The 13,071-nt window shown below is 45.5% G+C and overlaps 1 protein-coding gene across 9 annotated transcripts in view; it reads right to left on the reverse strand.

The window, feature by feature from the left end:
* Nucleotides 1–1,989: 1,989 nt before the first annotated feature.
* The window catches only part of LOC143269942 (putative sperm motility kinase W), a 35,341-nt gene continuing 24,259 nt past the window's right edge, over nucleotides 1,990–13,071 (reverse strand). For 5 of the 9 annotated variants that reach the window (XM_076557635.1, XM_076557639.1, XM_076557638.1 and 2 more), the window contains 6 exons: nucleotides 12,375–12,489; nucleotides 12,115–12,246; nucleotides 10,643–10,785; nucleotides 10,148–10,219; nucleotides 8,331–8,624; nucleotides 1,990–8,246 (listed from right to left, as the gene is read on the reverse strand). The gene's annotated coding sequence lies outside the window, so the exon portion shown is untranslated. Of the gene's footprint in view, nucleotides 8,625–8,960; nucleotides 9,031–10,147; nucleotides 10,220–10,642; nucleotides 10,786–12,114; nucleotides 12,247–12,374; nucleotides 12,490–12,924; nucleotides 12,999–13,071 lie in introns of all 9 variants that reach the window. The other 4 variants (XM_076557633.1, XM_076557637.1, XM_076557634.1 and 1 more) reach the window with 4 other exon arrangements.

Consider the following 13,071-nt stretch of genomic DNA (forward strand, 5'->3'; position numbering starts at 1 on the left):
ATGACAGACGTATAATTAATTATGAAAGCTCAACCTTAGCATAGATTTGTTCTTATACCTTAAAACATTTCTATTCATCTACGTTCTGTCATGTACAACCCATTCTGCTTCTTCCATGTCTCCTGGCATCTGTAGCTCCTGGATTCATCTCCTCTTCTTTTCTCTCCCTGGAAATGGCACCTATACTGCCTGCCTACCTCTTGGCCATTCAGCTTTTTATTACACCAACCACAGCAAATACACCTTCAAAAGTGTACAACTGTCCCACACCACTCCAGCACTATGGTTTGGTGTCTTAATTGGCAGCCATTAGATCTTTTCCTGGCTTCTGACTACCTTGTGATGAGGAATATTAGCCAGGCTGCTGGAAGGATTGCTTTTATGGCAGCCTGGCTGCCTGGGTACTACACAGACACCTTGAGAAGAAACACAAACCATGGCTACAATTAGGATCTGTGGCTCAGGTGATAGAGTACCTACCTGCCTAGAGTTCACAAAGCCCTGGGTTCTATGCCCAGCACCATGTGAGTCAGACTTGGTGGTTCATGCCTATATACCACTCCCTGAAGAGGTAGAGGCAGAAGGATCATAAGTTTCTGGTCATCCTTGGCTACACAGTGAGTTTGAGGTTAACCAGGGTCACATGGGACCTTGTCTTAAAAGACCAAAAACCAACATCTTAAAATCTCCAACAGACAAAGAAGTGCGCTAAAAGGCAAAAAAAAGCAGTGTGTGTGTGTGTGTGTGTGTGTGTGTGTGTGTGTGTGTGTGTGTGTGTTTATAGTGTGTATGTACTCAGGGAAAGTGCTGACTGTATCATTTGATGGCAGCCGCAGCTGAAAGGAAGCCCAGTTTGGCGGAAGGAAGTGAACATCAGATGGAAACACTATGGGTCACAGGATCTCGTCATCTCCATTGTGGCTGGAGCAAGCTGCCTTGTGTCCATCTGCAGAACTCTTGTTGATTGTATCTGCTTGCATGGGAGACAGGTGTCCTGGTATGATGGGACCAAGGGGTGTTCTTAGTTTGGAATGAGAACATTTAAGTGGAACAGCTCATACTTCAAAATTATTTTACATTGTTAAGAAATCAGAATGAGATATATTTACTTATTGTGAATAGATGTTTTGCCTGCACTTCTGTCTGTCTGCAGGGTACACACTTGCAGTGTCTTCAGAGGCCAGGAAGAGGGTGTTAGATTCCCAGGACCTGGAGTTATAGATGTGGGTGCTAGGAATCAAGTCTGGGCTATTTCGAAGAGTATTAGATGCTTTCTTTTAAGAAAAAAATTACTCTTTGAGACGGAGTTTTTTGGTGTAGCCTTCACTATCTGGGGACTCACTATATGTACCAGGCTGGCCTCACACCTGGAGGTTCTACCTGCCACTGCCCACTGAGAGCTGGGATTAAAGGTGTGCACCACCACTACCACCACCACCACCACCACCACCACGGGATTATCACAGAGCTTCCTTGCTGCTGGTGCAGCTAATTATGATATTCTGAGTTGGAAGTAAGGATGATAACAGTAAGAAACTAAGTAAAGTTGGCTTCTGAGGAAGCCCTACCTGTTTGAGGAAAAACAGCCCAGGACAGCCCACAGACGAAGAGAGCAATAACCAAGACCACAGCTCTTAGAGAAGAAGGCAAGCTTATTTAATTTCCATGTGTGGACACCTACAAGGTCAAAGGCAGCAAAGCCAGGCAGCCTGTAGCTAAGGTTATCTTTGTTGATTAGGGTTTTGTCAACTTGACAACAAGCTGGATTATCTGGGAAGAGGGATTCTCCATTGAGAAAACACTTCCATGAGATTCCTTGTGGACAAGTCTATAGGGGCATTTTTCTTTTTTTTTTTTTAAGGTTAATTTTACTTTTCTTCCATTCTTCCTTCTTATTTCTTCTTCCTTGCTTCCTTCCCTCCCTCCACCCCTCCCTCCCTTTTTTCTCTCTCTCTTTCTTTCTTTCTTCTCTCTCTCCCCCTTCCTTCCTCTTTCTTTCTTTCTTTTGTTCTTTCTTTCTTCCTTTCGCTTTCTTTCCTTCCTTTCTTCTTTCTTCATTTCTTTTGTTCTTTCTTTCTTTTGTTCTTTCTTTCTCTCTGTCTTTCTCTCTTTTTCTCTCCTCTTCCTTTTCTGAGACAAGGTCTCTCTATGTAGCCCTGGCTGTCCCATAGACAAGGCTATTGTACAAGGGTAACATTGTCATCCCACCCTTGCAGCCAAAGCTACAAACACACACATGACAACTTGTCAGGTCCCACAGGGAATCCCCCACTCCTACAACATGCCACACACTCAGAGGTGGGTCCCAAGTCCTAGACCTCCCCTAAATCCATAGCTCCATTCATGGGGCTAGGGAAAAGCTCCTTGGACTCACAGCCTGGAGAGGGTTCCAACAGGCCTGCATGCATAATTGTTTGCATATGTGCATTTGTGCATGCTTGTGTTTGTATGTTTGTGTGTGTGAACCTGGTGTGTTGCTGTAGTGAAGGTACCTAGCAGATCCTAAAACCTAACCATGTTGGTGTATGTGGAACTTTGGATGTTAGGCTAGAGATAAACACCTGACCTGACACTTGCCTTATATGAATATGAGAGCTGTATCTGGGGTGTTTGCTGTAAGTGAGGGGGTTCCTAGCGGGATGTGACACCTAGTCCTGTGCATGGAACTTTAATGTGTAGCTTGGATCTCAAGAGGTTATGATACCTAGCTGTGTAAGAGGAATATTGGCTGTAGAAAGAATGCACCTAGCAGAAGCTGACACAGCCATGTTTGGAAGGCTTTGGCTCTAATGCAGTTAGAAATCTAACAGATCCTTCCACATAACAGAACTAGTGTGTGTGTGTGTGTGTGTGTGTGTGTGTGTGTGTGTGTATACTTGTGAATGACGGGGTGGCTTTGCCTGTAATGGAGGCTATACTTTGAAATACCAGTCAAATGGCATGTATTTGGGAGTCTTTGGATCTAGGCAAATGTATAACTAAAAGGACATGGGCTTAGATGTATTTGTATAAACGTATTTGTGTGTGTGTGTGTGTGTGTGTCTGATTGTTTGTGTGTGTGATTAAGAGAAGACAGGGAAAGGAGAGAGGGAGAGAGAGAGACAGAGACAGAGACAGAGTGAGAGAGAGAGAGAGAGAGAGAGAGAGAGAGAGAGAGAGAGAGAGAGAGAGAGAGAGAGAGAGAGAGAGATGGTTGTAGGTAATAGACACCTAGCAGGAGAAACGCCTAGTAGGCTTTGGAATTTGGCTCTGTGGGACACCTCACAGAACCTAACACCTAGAGATGTATGTGTGCTTGTTTGTTGTATGGGGGATCCCTCTACCTCACAGGACTTAACACCTAGAAGTGTATGTGGGTCTTCGTTGTATGGCGTCTGTCTTCTAGGACCTGACGGCTAGGTGAGAGTGCACTAGGATTGTGAAGGCATTTGTAGGAGCGTGCATGCCTGAGTGTGTTTCTGAGTGTGTGACTGTGTACCTAGCATTTGATTATAGGGGAGGGGGTGCATACTGGTAACCTAGCTAAGTAAGAGTATTTGAATACAGGAAAAGAGGTAAGTATCAGGATCTGACACCTAGAACTGAGTAGACAGCATTGTCTGTTATGGAGTGGGAACAGCAGGACCTGACCTGGGACTCTGTATGTCTGTCTGTCTCTGTCTCTCTCTGTCTGTCTCTCTGTCTCTCTGTCTGTCTCTGTGTATGTGTGTGGCTGTAGAGAATGGACACCTAGAAGGGCAGCACATAGATGTCTGTGGGTAATTAGGGCTTTGGCTGAATGGGGGACACCTTGAAGGACATGACACTGGGTGAGTGTTCATGAGAACGGCATGGGATCATACAAGCATGTGTGCCTGAGTGTGTTAGTGAGTGTGTGGCTGTGCACGAGGCATTTCACAATAGCGGAGGTTTGGTAGTACTAAACAACTAGCTCTGTAACTGTATTGGATCTTCAGATGGAGGGGAAGAGGTACCTGGCAGGATCTGACACCTAGCTCTGGGTGTGTGGCACTGCTGTAGCTGAGGAGATTCCTATCAGGAATGTGACCTAACCATGTATGTGTATGTGGTGTATGTAAGGGAAGAGATAAATACTAGACCCTGACACTTGTGTTATAGGTATATGGGGGCTGTGTATGGCCTCTGTGGCTGTAGGTGAGGGGATACTAAGAAAGACCAGATACCCAGTCCTGTACATGTGGCTTTAACCATTGCGATGTTGATCTCTTGGAGGACATGCTACCCAACTGCAGAGGAGCATTTTCTTGAATGGAGAGTTGACTTAGAGGACCTGACACCTAGGCATGTGTGTTTGGCTCTGGCTGTAGAGGACAGGATTCCTAGTAGCACCTGACACCTAGCCATTTGGAGGTGGGTTCAATTTAAGTGTATGGACATCTCACAGACAATGACACCTAGTCCTACTGTCAAAGAAAAAACTTGGCTTCTCCATACATTAAAAATAAAGTCAAATTCCTCTCCCAGACCTATATTTATCAAGTTCCATATATCTTGTTTTATACCCTTATTCTACAAAATCCTTCAAGTCCATATCTTGAAAATACTTTCTCTGATCAACTTCATTAATACTATACTGACCCTGAAGTTCTATTTACCTAGTCACTGACTGCTGGCTCCAGACAATGCAGCACACTTTCTGACCAATCACCACAAGTACAAGTGCACACGAACACACACACACACACACACACACACACACACACACACACACACACACATACACAATTTTCCTCATAACATCATCAACTTTAGCACAGCTCCATGCACACCACTATTGAACACTCCTGGCTGGAAACGCACAGGTATCCTACATAGCCTGCTAGATGTCATATCCTAAGGAATCTAGACACCTCCCAACAGATGTCACCCAGCACACACTGTTGTGTTCATAAGACACACTGCAGGGCATCCCCCTGCTTCTCCCACAAAGACTCATTCCACTATCAGGAACTGCCCTGTGACAGGCCTTACTATCTACTGCCCTCCTGGCCTGCTTCCAAAGCCACCCATGTACCACTAGTTACCAGGCCCTGCTGGACACTCCTACCCCTGCCACATAGCCTAAAACACACTGCTTGGTTTCAGGCTTTGCTGGACACCTGCCTGAGGCCTGGGTGCCCTACTCTGTATCTCATCCTCAGGACCCCCCAGAACCAACCAGATATTGTGCATGATAACACGCCTCATCTAGTAAGTTTCTCTTCCTGCACCCAACCTGCTGCCGCAAAAGCCCTGCTAATTTTCAGCCCTGTTTATACCCAGCCACTGTCTAGTAGTGTGTGGTGTCAACAGAATGGTGATATTTTGGGTAAGGCTTGAAGCCAGTTATTGTATATGCATATAATATACTTCAATACACATGACTGAAATCTGCACAGAATGGTGTGTCTTTCATATGTCAGTTATGGGGGTGTCTAGCAGAGTCTTTAAAATTGCAGTGTTCATTGGATCAGTAGTATATATCAAGATTTAGGGTGGGTGTCAACCTTCTCTGATACCTAGTATGTCATCTGTGATGGAACCTGGTGTTTAAGTGAACATGACACACAGCACTTTATTTGCACTGTGGTGTGGACAGGGGTTAATGTGTAGCATGGCCCAGTAACTAGCAGTAGAGCCTGAGACCCAGCACATTGTACAGCATAAGAAGGAGTCCAGTAGAAGCTGATGCCTAGCAGTGTGGGTGTGTCTTCCACAGAAGGATGTCCAGCAATGGAATTTCTAGGTATCATGCAAGACCTACAGGGGGACAAGTTCCCAGCCTGGTCTGGTGGCTGTCGATTAATGTGGCATGTGAGGTCATACTGCAACTGATGTTTGGATGTGTAGTCACAGGGGTGGTGGTTTGATAACACTGTATGTCAGAGAGAGCAGCTGAATTACAGGGTGTAAGCTCTGCACAATCCCTACGTTGTATGTGTTAGCTTGTAACTGAGCTGGTGTCTGACAAGGTCTGGTCATTCGTTTTGAAGTAGATTGGCAGTGTGCTATGTGATGTCCGAGTGTGCTTGACACTTAAGAGTGTGTGTGAGGGTGTTAGGGTCTCAGAAGAGCCTGACACCTAGCAGTGCATGTGGGGTAGTTGCAGGGTGATGTGTGCATTCCAGGTCTTTCGGCTAGCCTCGTAAGAGTTGCCATGGAGTGTTGCAAGGCCCAGCAGGTCTGATATCCAACAGAAATATATGAGTTGATGGACTGTAGTGTCCAGGGGACCTGATACTAATATTGTAGATTGCTGTGGTGGGTGTGATATTCCAGAGGGCCTGAACTCCAGCAGTGTATGTCCAATTTCAGTGATATTAGGGTGTCAAGTAGGGTCCAATACTAAGAGAGTATTTGGGTACAGTGGCAAGAGAGTGTTCTGTATGGCCTGATAAATAGCTGTCAATAAAGGATTATGTGGATGACATTTGGAATCCAGACCTAGGAATACATGTGTGGTGTGTGTGGGTGTTTGTTCAAGAAGGCCTGATACCTAGCAGTCAATGTGTGATTTGGTTGGAAGTCATGCATGGTCCACACTTAGAAGTAAGTGTCTTAGAGGCTGTGTGTGTGTGCTTGTGTTTGTGTGTGTGTGCGTGTGTGTGTGTGTGTGTGTGTGTGTGTGTGTGTGTGTGTTTGTGATGTAGGGGTTGTTTATCTGGTCTGACAGCTGGTAGTGCAAGTGAGGTGGCATGGCTGTAGTGTCCCATGTTGCTTTATACCTAGTTTTTTTTGTCTGTGCAAGAAGATTCCATGAGTGTTTGAACCAAGCAGTAACTGTGTGTCCTTGTCAGGAGGTCAAGTGTCCAACATTTCCCCATGTCTTAGTACAGTGTGGTTGGAGGCATGTCTAGCATGGTCTAGAATCTAGCATTGTGTGGGGGACAGCAGAAGGGAGTTCAGTATCTAGTCCTAATACATAGAGAACAATGTGGTGAGAGTGGGTAAGGGGTGTCATTCATGTCCTTACACTGACACCTTATGTACAATGTTAACAAGGGGAGCGGCATGGGTAGCACATGTGAGTATCTAGGTGTCAGCCCTGCTGCTTTCCCAGCTGAATGGACCATCCATACAGTGCTGTTCTCAGATCCGCTGGACAGCTCATCTCCATCCCACACAATGGCATAGGTTGCAGCACTAGTCCACCACACAGCACACACAATGCCTCCACCTCCTCACAGACACAGAGTGTTCACTGGCAGAGATTTGTTGTCCTCTGGGGTGTGTCAGGGCCAAGCTCTTTCTAAAGGTCCTGGGGAGTGTCCTTCTCCAGCCATGCTCCTGCCTCTCTATATTCATGGCTGTTGGCAGCAGGGCTCCTGAGTCCGCAGTTCATCTGTGTTATTCTCCTTCCTTCTTCCTATAAGGCAGGAACTTAAGTAGTCCTCCTCTATAAGTTTATGTGAACATTATAGTGTTTGTATTTGGGGTCAGTTGAAATGGTGACTGTGTTCATGTTTCTTGTTTTTATTTTGGGTTGTGAGTCTAGCCTTTAACGGCTGAGCCATCTCTCCAGCCCATGTTTCTTGTTTTTAAAAGGGGTTCCTTATTCTTGTTTTTAAGTCTTCTTCTGCAGTCATTTGTGGACAAGCCACTCTCTCTGCCTTGATTTCCCTGGTTGACTATGAGAACATCAGCTGGCAGGATTTCAGTGGGCCTGCTTCTGAACTTTCTGTTCTCTTCCATGTGTCTAGTCTCCATTACTTCCCTGTATCCCTTTGTGGATCTTTGAGACTTGGTGGGAAGTCCAGGAAGAAGAAGATGATGGTCTGCAGGAATCTCTCCTGTCCTCTGCCCTCTCTTCTAGGTTTAGGTCCAGTTGGATTTTACATGTTGTGTTTGAGCATCAGACTGGATTTTGCTGAGTGTATAGATGAAGTGCAAACATCTGTTACCTTTAGAATAACAGCTGGTAGAACCTGAGAGCTCATATAGCTTCAGATTTCCCTCCTCCAGGGGTCAAACATTCTGAATGCCAGTTTAGAGAAATTATGTTGTTATTCTAATTTAGTGCGTCAGTATTTGTTTGAAAATTGTCTCTGTCTAATACCAGTGAAAGATGGGCCAAGGGTATGACCTCAAGTTCTCCTTCTTCATATTAGTGGAGGCCTGGGACAGGTGGCCCAAGGATACTGCCCTTCTCACGTATCCACTCAATGGTTCAGGAAGGGAAGCACATTTAATTCCCAAGGCTCCTCTGAGATATTCCTTTACATGGTCAGGCAGGTTTTCTGGATTATCTGGGAAGACACAGAGGCATATGTGAATTTCCAAACTGTCAAAATGCAAAGGGGTCTCAGTTGGACAAGGTTTCAACAGTCCACGGGGAGGCTTGCACAGGGGACCACTCCTGTAGATTCCATAGGTCTTGTTGTTAACTTGGAGTCCTTGTCTGTAGTTGGATGGTGGAAGAGAAACCATGTCATTGTCCACCACAGCATGTCCTCCTGTTGCTGTGTGGAATCTCTGAGTTCCTCTGGAGCTCCGACAATGCCATGCTAGTCTGCAAAGTAGGGGAGATGAGAGGTGCTCTTTTCCCTCCATGTCACTCATGGTAAGTGTGCACATACTCAGGTCAGGAATTCTTGGGTTCCAAGACTAGGGATATGGCCAGGCACCTATGAGAAAATGCTTATGTTAGACCGAAGATGAGCCTGGCAGAAAACTCCTTCCCCACCCTAGACCTGTGACCTTTCAGAAAATAGTTGGTTTATTTCTGGTGGAGTTTAAGACAAAATGAGGCAGCAGTAATGTCCCTTTTCTTCCTATGTGACCTTCCTGAGGGAGAACTCAGTGGGTCTCCTTGGAAAGCCCTGATTTCAGGGACTGGTTTGTTCTAGCTGCTCTGATACTGTCCCATAAACAGGCCCTAGGATCAAGAAGAAAAAGCGGTTCCACCAACATGTCTGTTTCTAGGTGCTGTGATTCCTACACCCAGGTCACTGAACACTTGCCTAGATGACACAGGATGCACATATGGTGAAGATGAGGTTTGTCTGAACATATCCACCAGAGCCTGCAGATCTGAGGAGAAAAGGTTGGTCAATGAGAGTTCTGGAGTTAACCTCTGAGACTACAGAGACCCAGGCTGTTACCACCCTAGTCATCCTATCTGTGTCAGTGTTCTGAGAGGAATCTAAACAGTTCCAACCAGTCAGGCTCTGTGCAAAACAGCAACCTACCCAGCATTACTAGGACTCACTTTTCTCCACTAGGAGGTGAGCATCATTGAGGAACGTTGGGGCAGTGTGTGGAAAGATATTGGTACAAATAGCATGTATTCTCTGCACTAATTCCTGCTGACACCGGGGGGCAGGCAGTGGGGCAAGGAGAGTATTAAGTGTTTGAGCCTCATCATAAGATGACTTCTCTCACATAACCATCTAGAAGCCACCATTTCCTCCCTGCAGTGGCCACTGATATAAAAAGTTCACATTAAACTCATCTTGAAAAGCTACAATGGTAATACACCCTGTCTCAATTCAAAGATGTTCACCATCTTTGATTCAAACTGTTTCTCTTCATTTTGTTAGGAACAGAGAGGGAAGATTGCCACCACACCAAGTTTTCTCAATATCCCTTGTAGCCATGTCTCAACTGTTACATTCTCTGTCTCTGTCTCTGTCTCTGTCTCTGTCTCTGTCTCTGTCTCTCTCTCTCTCTCTCTCTCTCTCTCTCTCTCTCTCTCTTTGTTCCTCTGTAACACAAGATCAATGACAACCTACCCTTGGGATTGAGGCAGGACTGCCTGGGCATCATGATTCTTACTAACCACTAAGCCAGAACAAGTTTAGACCAGAAACCAAAAACTAAGCATCTACTACAGACTGTTATGGAGTGATCTCAGTGATGCTTTCGGCCATGTGTTGCACATAGATGAGCCTTGACATTCATCCCCATCAGAATGGCCATCCTTCACTGCATGAAGAGGTTGTCTGTCTGTCATGTGCACCTGAAAACCCTTTAGACAATTATCCCAGCAGGAAAAGCAAGCAGAAAGCCTATCAGAAAGACATAGCTGTAAGGTCAACAAGACTGGCTAGGCTTGACCACTGTACCCAGTGGGACCTGGATACAACGTTTTAAAAGTGCTGACCCAATCTCTGACCACTGTGTCCTAGGCTAGGTAAGGCCCACTCACTTCCAAAGTGGAGCAAATTCTCTGCATTCCATCGATGTGGTACCCATTTTCCTCCAGCTTGCTGTCACTTTCCTGTTAGGAGACAAATATGGTTCTGATAAAAAACTCTCTACAGTGAGGCCCCTTCACAAACACATAAACTAGACCAGCATGCAGTGGAACTGTGTCTTTTCTGATGGGCTGGACACAAGGATAATTGAAGGCTGCAAATACAACAGCAGGGAAGGAGGGAGAGGAAAGAGAGGAAGGATCTCCCTTTCCTTCATGTGGGGAAACAGTTCACTAGGACCACACACCTTAAGGCAGACAGATTAATGAGGACTGCTAGTTATTCCCCTGCAGACTGGTCCACAGGGTGTGCACAGTCATGGGTAGCTTGTACCTGGTACTGGCTCATGACCCCCTCAAACAAGGATGCTGTGAAACACCAGCCCTGGACCATATTTCCTTAATAACGAAGGTTTCCTGGAGAGAATCCTGTGGTAGTTGGCTTACCTCCTCCTGTGCTGGACAGAGACCCTCTATGCTGGGGAAGTGGGCACACTGCCATCTGGACTTCCTGAAGAGCTCCTACTTCTGCTGTCTCAGGCCACACCTCAGATCGCCACCCTGTGTCTCCTGATGTATAGAGCTCTTCACTTTAAAGAGAAAGGACATGTGAAAGGGACTCTATGGGAACTGGAAATATGCAGCACTTAAGCTAGACCTACTGTGCATCCCTCTCCTCATGGCTCCCCTGCTCTCTCTTATCCTATCCAAAATCCTCCCTTAGTCAATTCTTCCTGCTGCCTCTGCCATCTCTGGCTTTCATCTTCTGCTCTACATCTCCAGATCAACTTTGTCTCTTTGTTTAGAAGCAGATTTGTACTGTGGCTCAGGTGATTTTGAAGTCAGAGTTTTAAATTTGCATACCCATAGAGTGAAACAAGTTAATGTGCCCATTGCAAAGGACAGACAACACTATCAAATACAAAATTAGTGTAGTAGAAACACAGATCTATCAAATACAAAATGAGTGGAGTAGAAACACGAGGTCTATCAAATACAAAATTAGTGGAGTAGAAACCCGGGGCCTGGAAGCAGACCAGTGACTGTGCAATGAGCACTGACAGGTGAAGATATGTGGACAGAGGTCACAGTGTGACTCTCTCTGTCACACTCGGTCACTGCAGCTTCCATCAGGAGATCTTTATGTCTCCTCATTTTAATATTCTCTTACTTTTCCTTTTTTCTCCTAAATATTGTTTTATTGGTGCAGGTGTAGTGATCTAGGAAGGATGTGAAGTGATCAAGTTACAGGATATAAAAGACATGGAATGAATACATAAGTGAATAATGAGTAAATAAATAGAGAAATAATAAGTAAATAGAGGAAGAGCATACAGAGCAAGGGCACATACTCACCCTCAAAAATGAAATTTAGGTGTTTTTCAGAAAACAGATACAACTGAGGATGACTGTGTTGTGTATGACAGGTGTGTCCCAAAGGAAAAATATCACTATCTCCTTTCATATACAAAATCTGTAGGTTTGTAGGGGCCATAAGATGATTAATAGGACACTGTCACAGTGGACTTCCTGGCATGGTCCACAATGTTCTTGGGACGCTGATCACTTCTCTCATCACAGAATGTCAAGAGTGGGTGCACAGAGTCCTAGTTAGATCTGAATGAAGAAACCTGCAGGCCTGGGCTCTAAAATACCTGGGAGTATGAACAAGGTTGATTGGCATAAAACACAGTTCAAAGTGGTTTTGACAAGTAACAAAAACTCTCTGGGACCCATGGGTAAGACTAACCATGGAAGTCAGCAGCCAAGCAGACAGAATCTGGGGGTCAGATGAGTAGAACTGGAAGCTCCTATGTAGACTATGTGTCTTCGTGCACTGCCTCTGCCATTGGTGTCCTTAAAGTGAAAGCCCTGCATTCAACATCCCAAAACAGGCACCAGCTGTCTCAGTGACCCACCTTGAGTCCTCAGCTGTGATCTCATGGCTCAAATGGCAAGAACTCAATCCATCAGACCAGGTAGCCAATCTGGACTCTCCTGATTGGTCAGGTTGAAGTCATGGGATGTGTGCCTGGACTGCAGTGGGAATCCTGAGAAAAGAATTAGAAAGTAGCCTCTGCATGCTCTGTGCCTTGTTTCCAAGGATGTATCAGCTAGGAATACCTCCCCCAGCCCACTGACCAGGGTCCCCAGAAGAATTCATGACAGCAATTCTCACCTCCAGGTATCTGTTCACTGGTGGACATGGACTTCTATTCTGAGGGTTAGAATTGGAATTTGCTGTTGTTTGTAGTCCATCCGGGATTACAGAACCTTCAGTCCAATCCCAGACCCTGTCAGGATGAAAGAAGCACAGAATTGTCTCCTTCTGCCTCAAATGTTTGCAGGAATTTACCATGGATGCTATCCAGCACTTGAAGACAGGCATGGGAGTCCACATCTGTAAACGCTAATCTCAGGAAGCAGAGAAGGGGGTCCATCACTGTGAGTTTGAGAACTGCATGTTCTACACAGAGTCTCTCAGGATAGCCAGGGCTATAGCGTGAGACACAATTTCAAAAAAAAAAAAAAACTATAAAATGAGGATTCAAGAAATTTCCTTATCTCATTTCCAGAATTCAACAGAGTCTTCAACCATGTCTAAAACTCTGCCTTCACTGATGTGCCACAGAGACACAGCCTGACACCAGGTGATACCCACAAACTGAAAATTTCTCTCTCTCCCTGATCAAACTGACTGGGTCTTGTTGTGTGCACATGGGACTCACCAGATGGTCAGGGATCTAGAAGTAAGTGACAGTACATGATGGCTCTCATCCTGCTGGGAAGATCTGGTCAAAGCCTGTAATACATCAGTGTTTGTTAATAGGACAGGATCAGACGGTCAGAATGGAGCTGGAGGCCAACTACAGCAG

This window comes from Peromyscus maniculatus, chromosome 21 (genome assembly GCF_049852395.1).
Source record: "Peromyscus maniculatus bairdii isolate BWxNUB_F1_BW_parent chromosome 21, HU_Pman_BW_mat_3.1, whole genome shotgun sequence".
Lineage (NCBI taxonomy): Eukaryota > Metazoa > Chordata > Mammalia > Rodentia > Cricetidae > Peromyscus > Peromyscus maniculatus.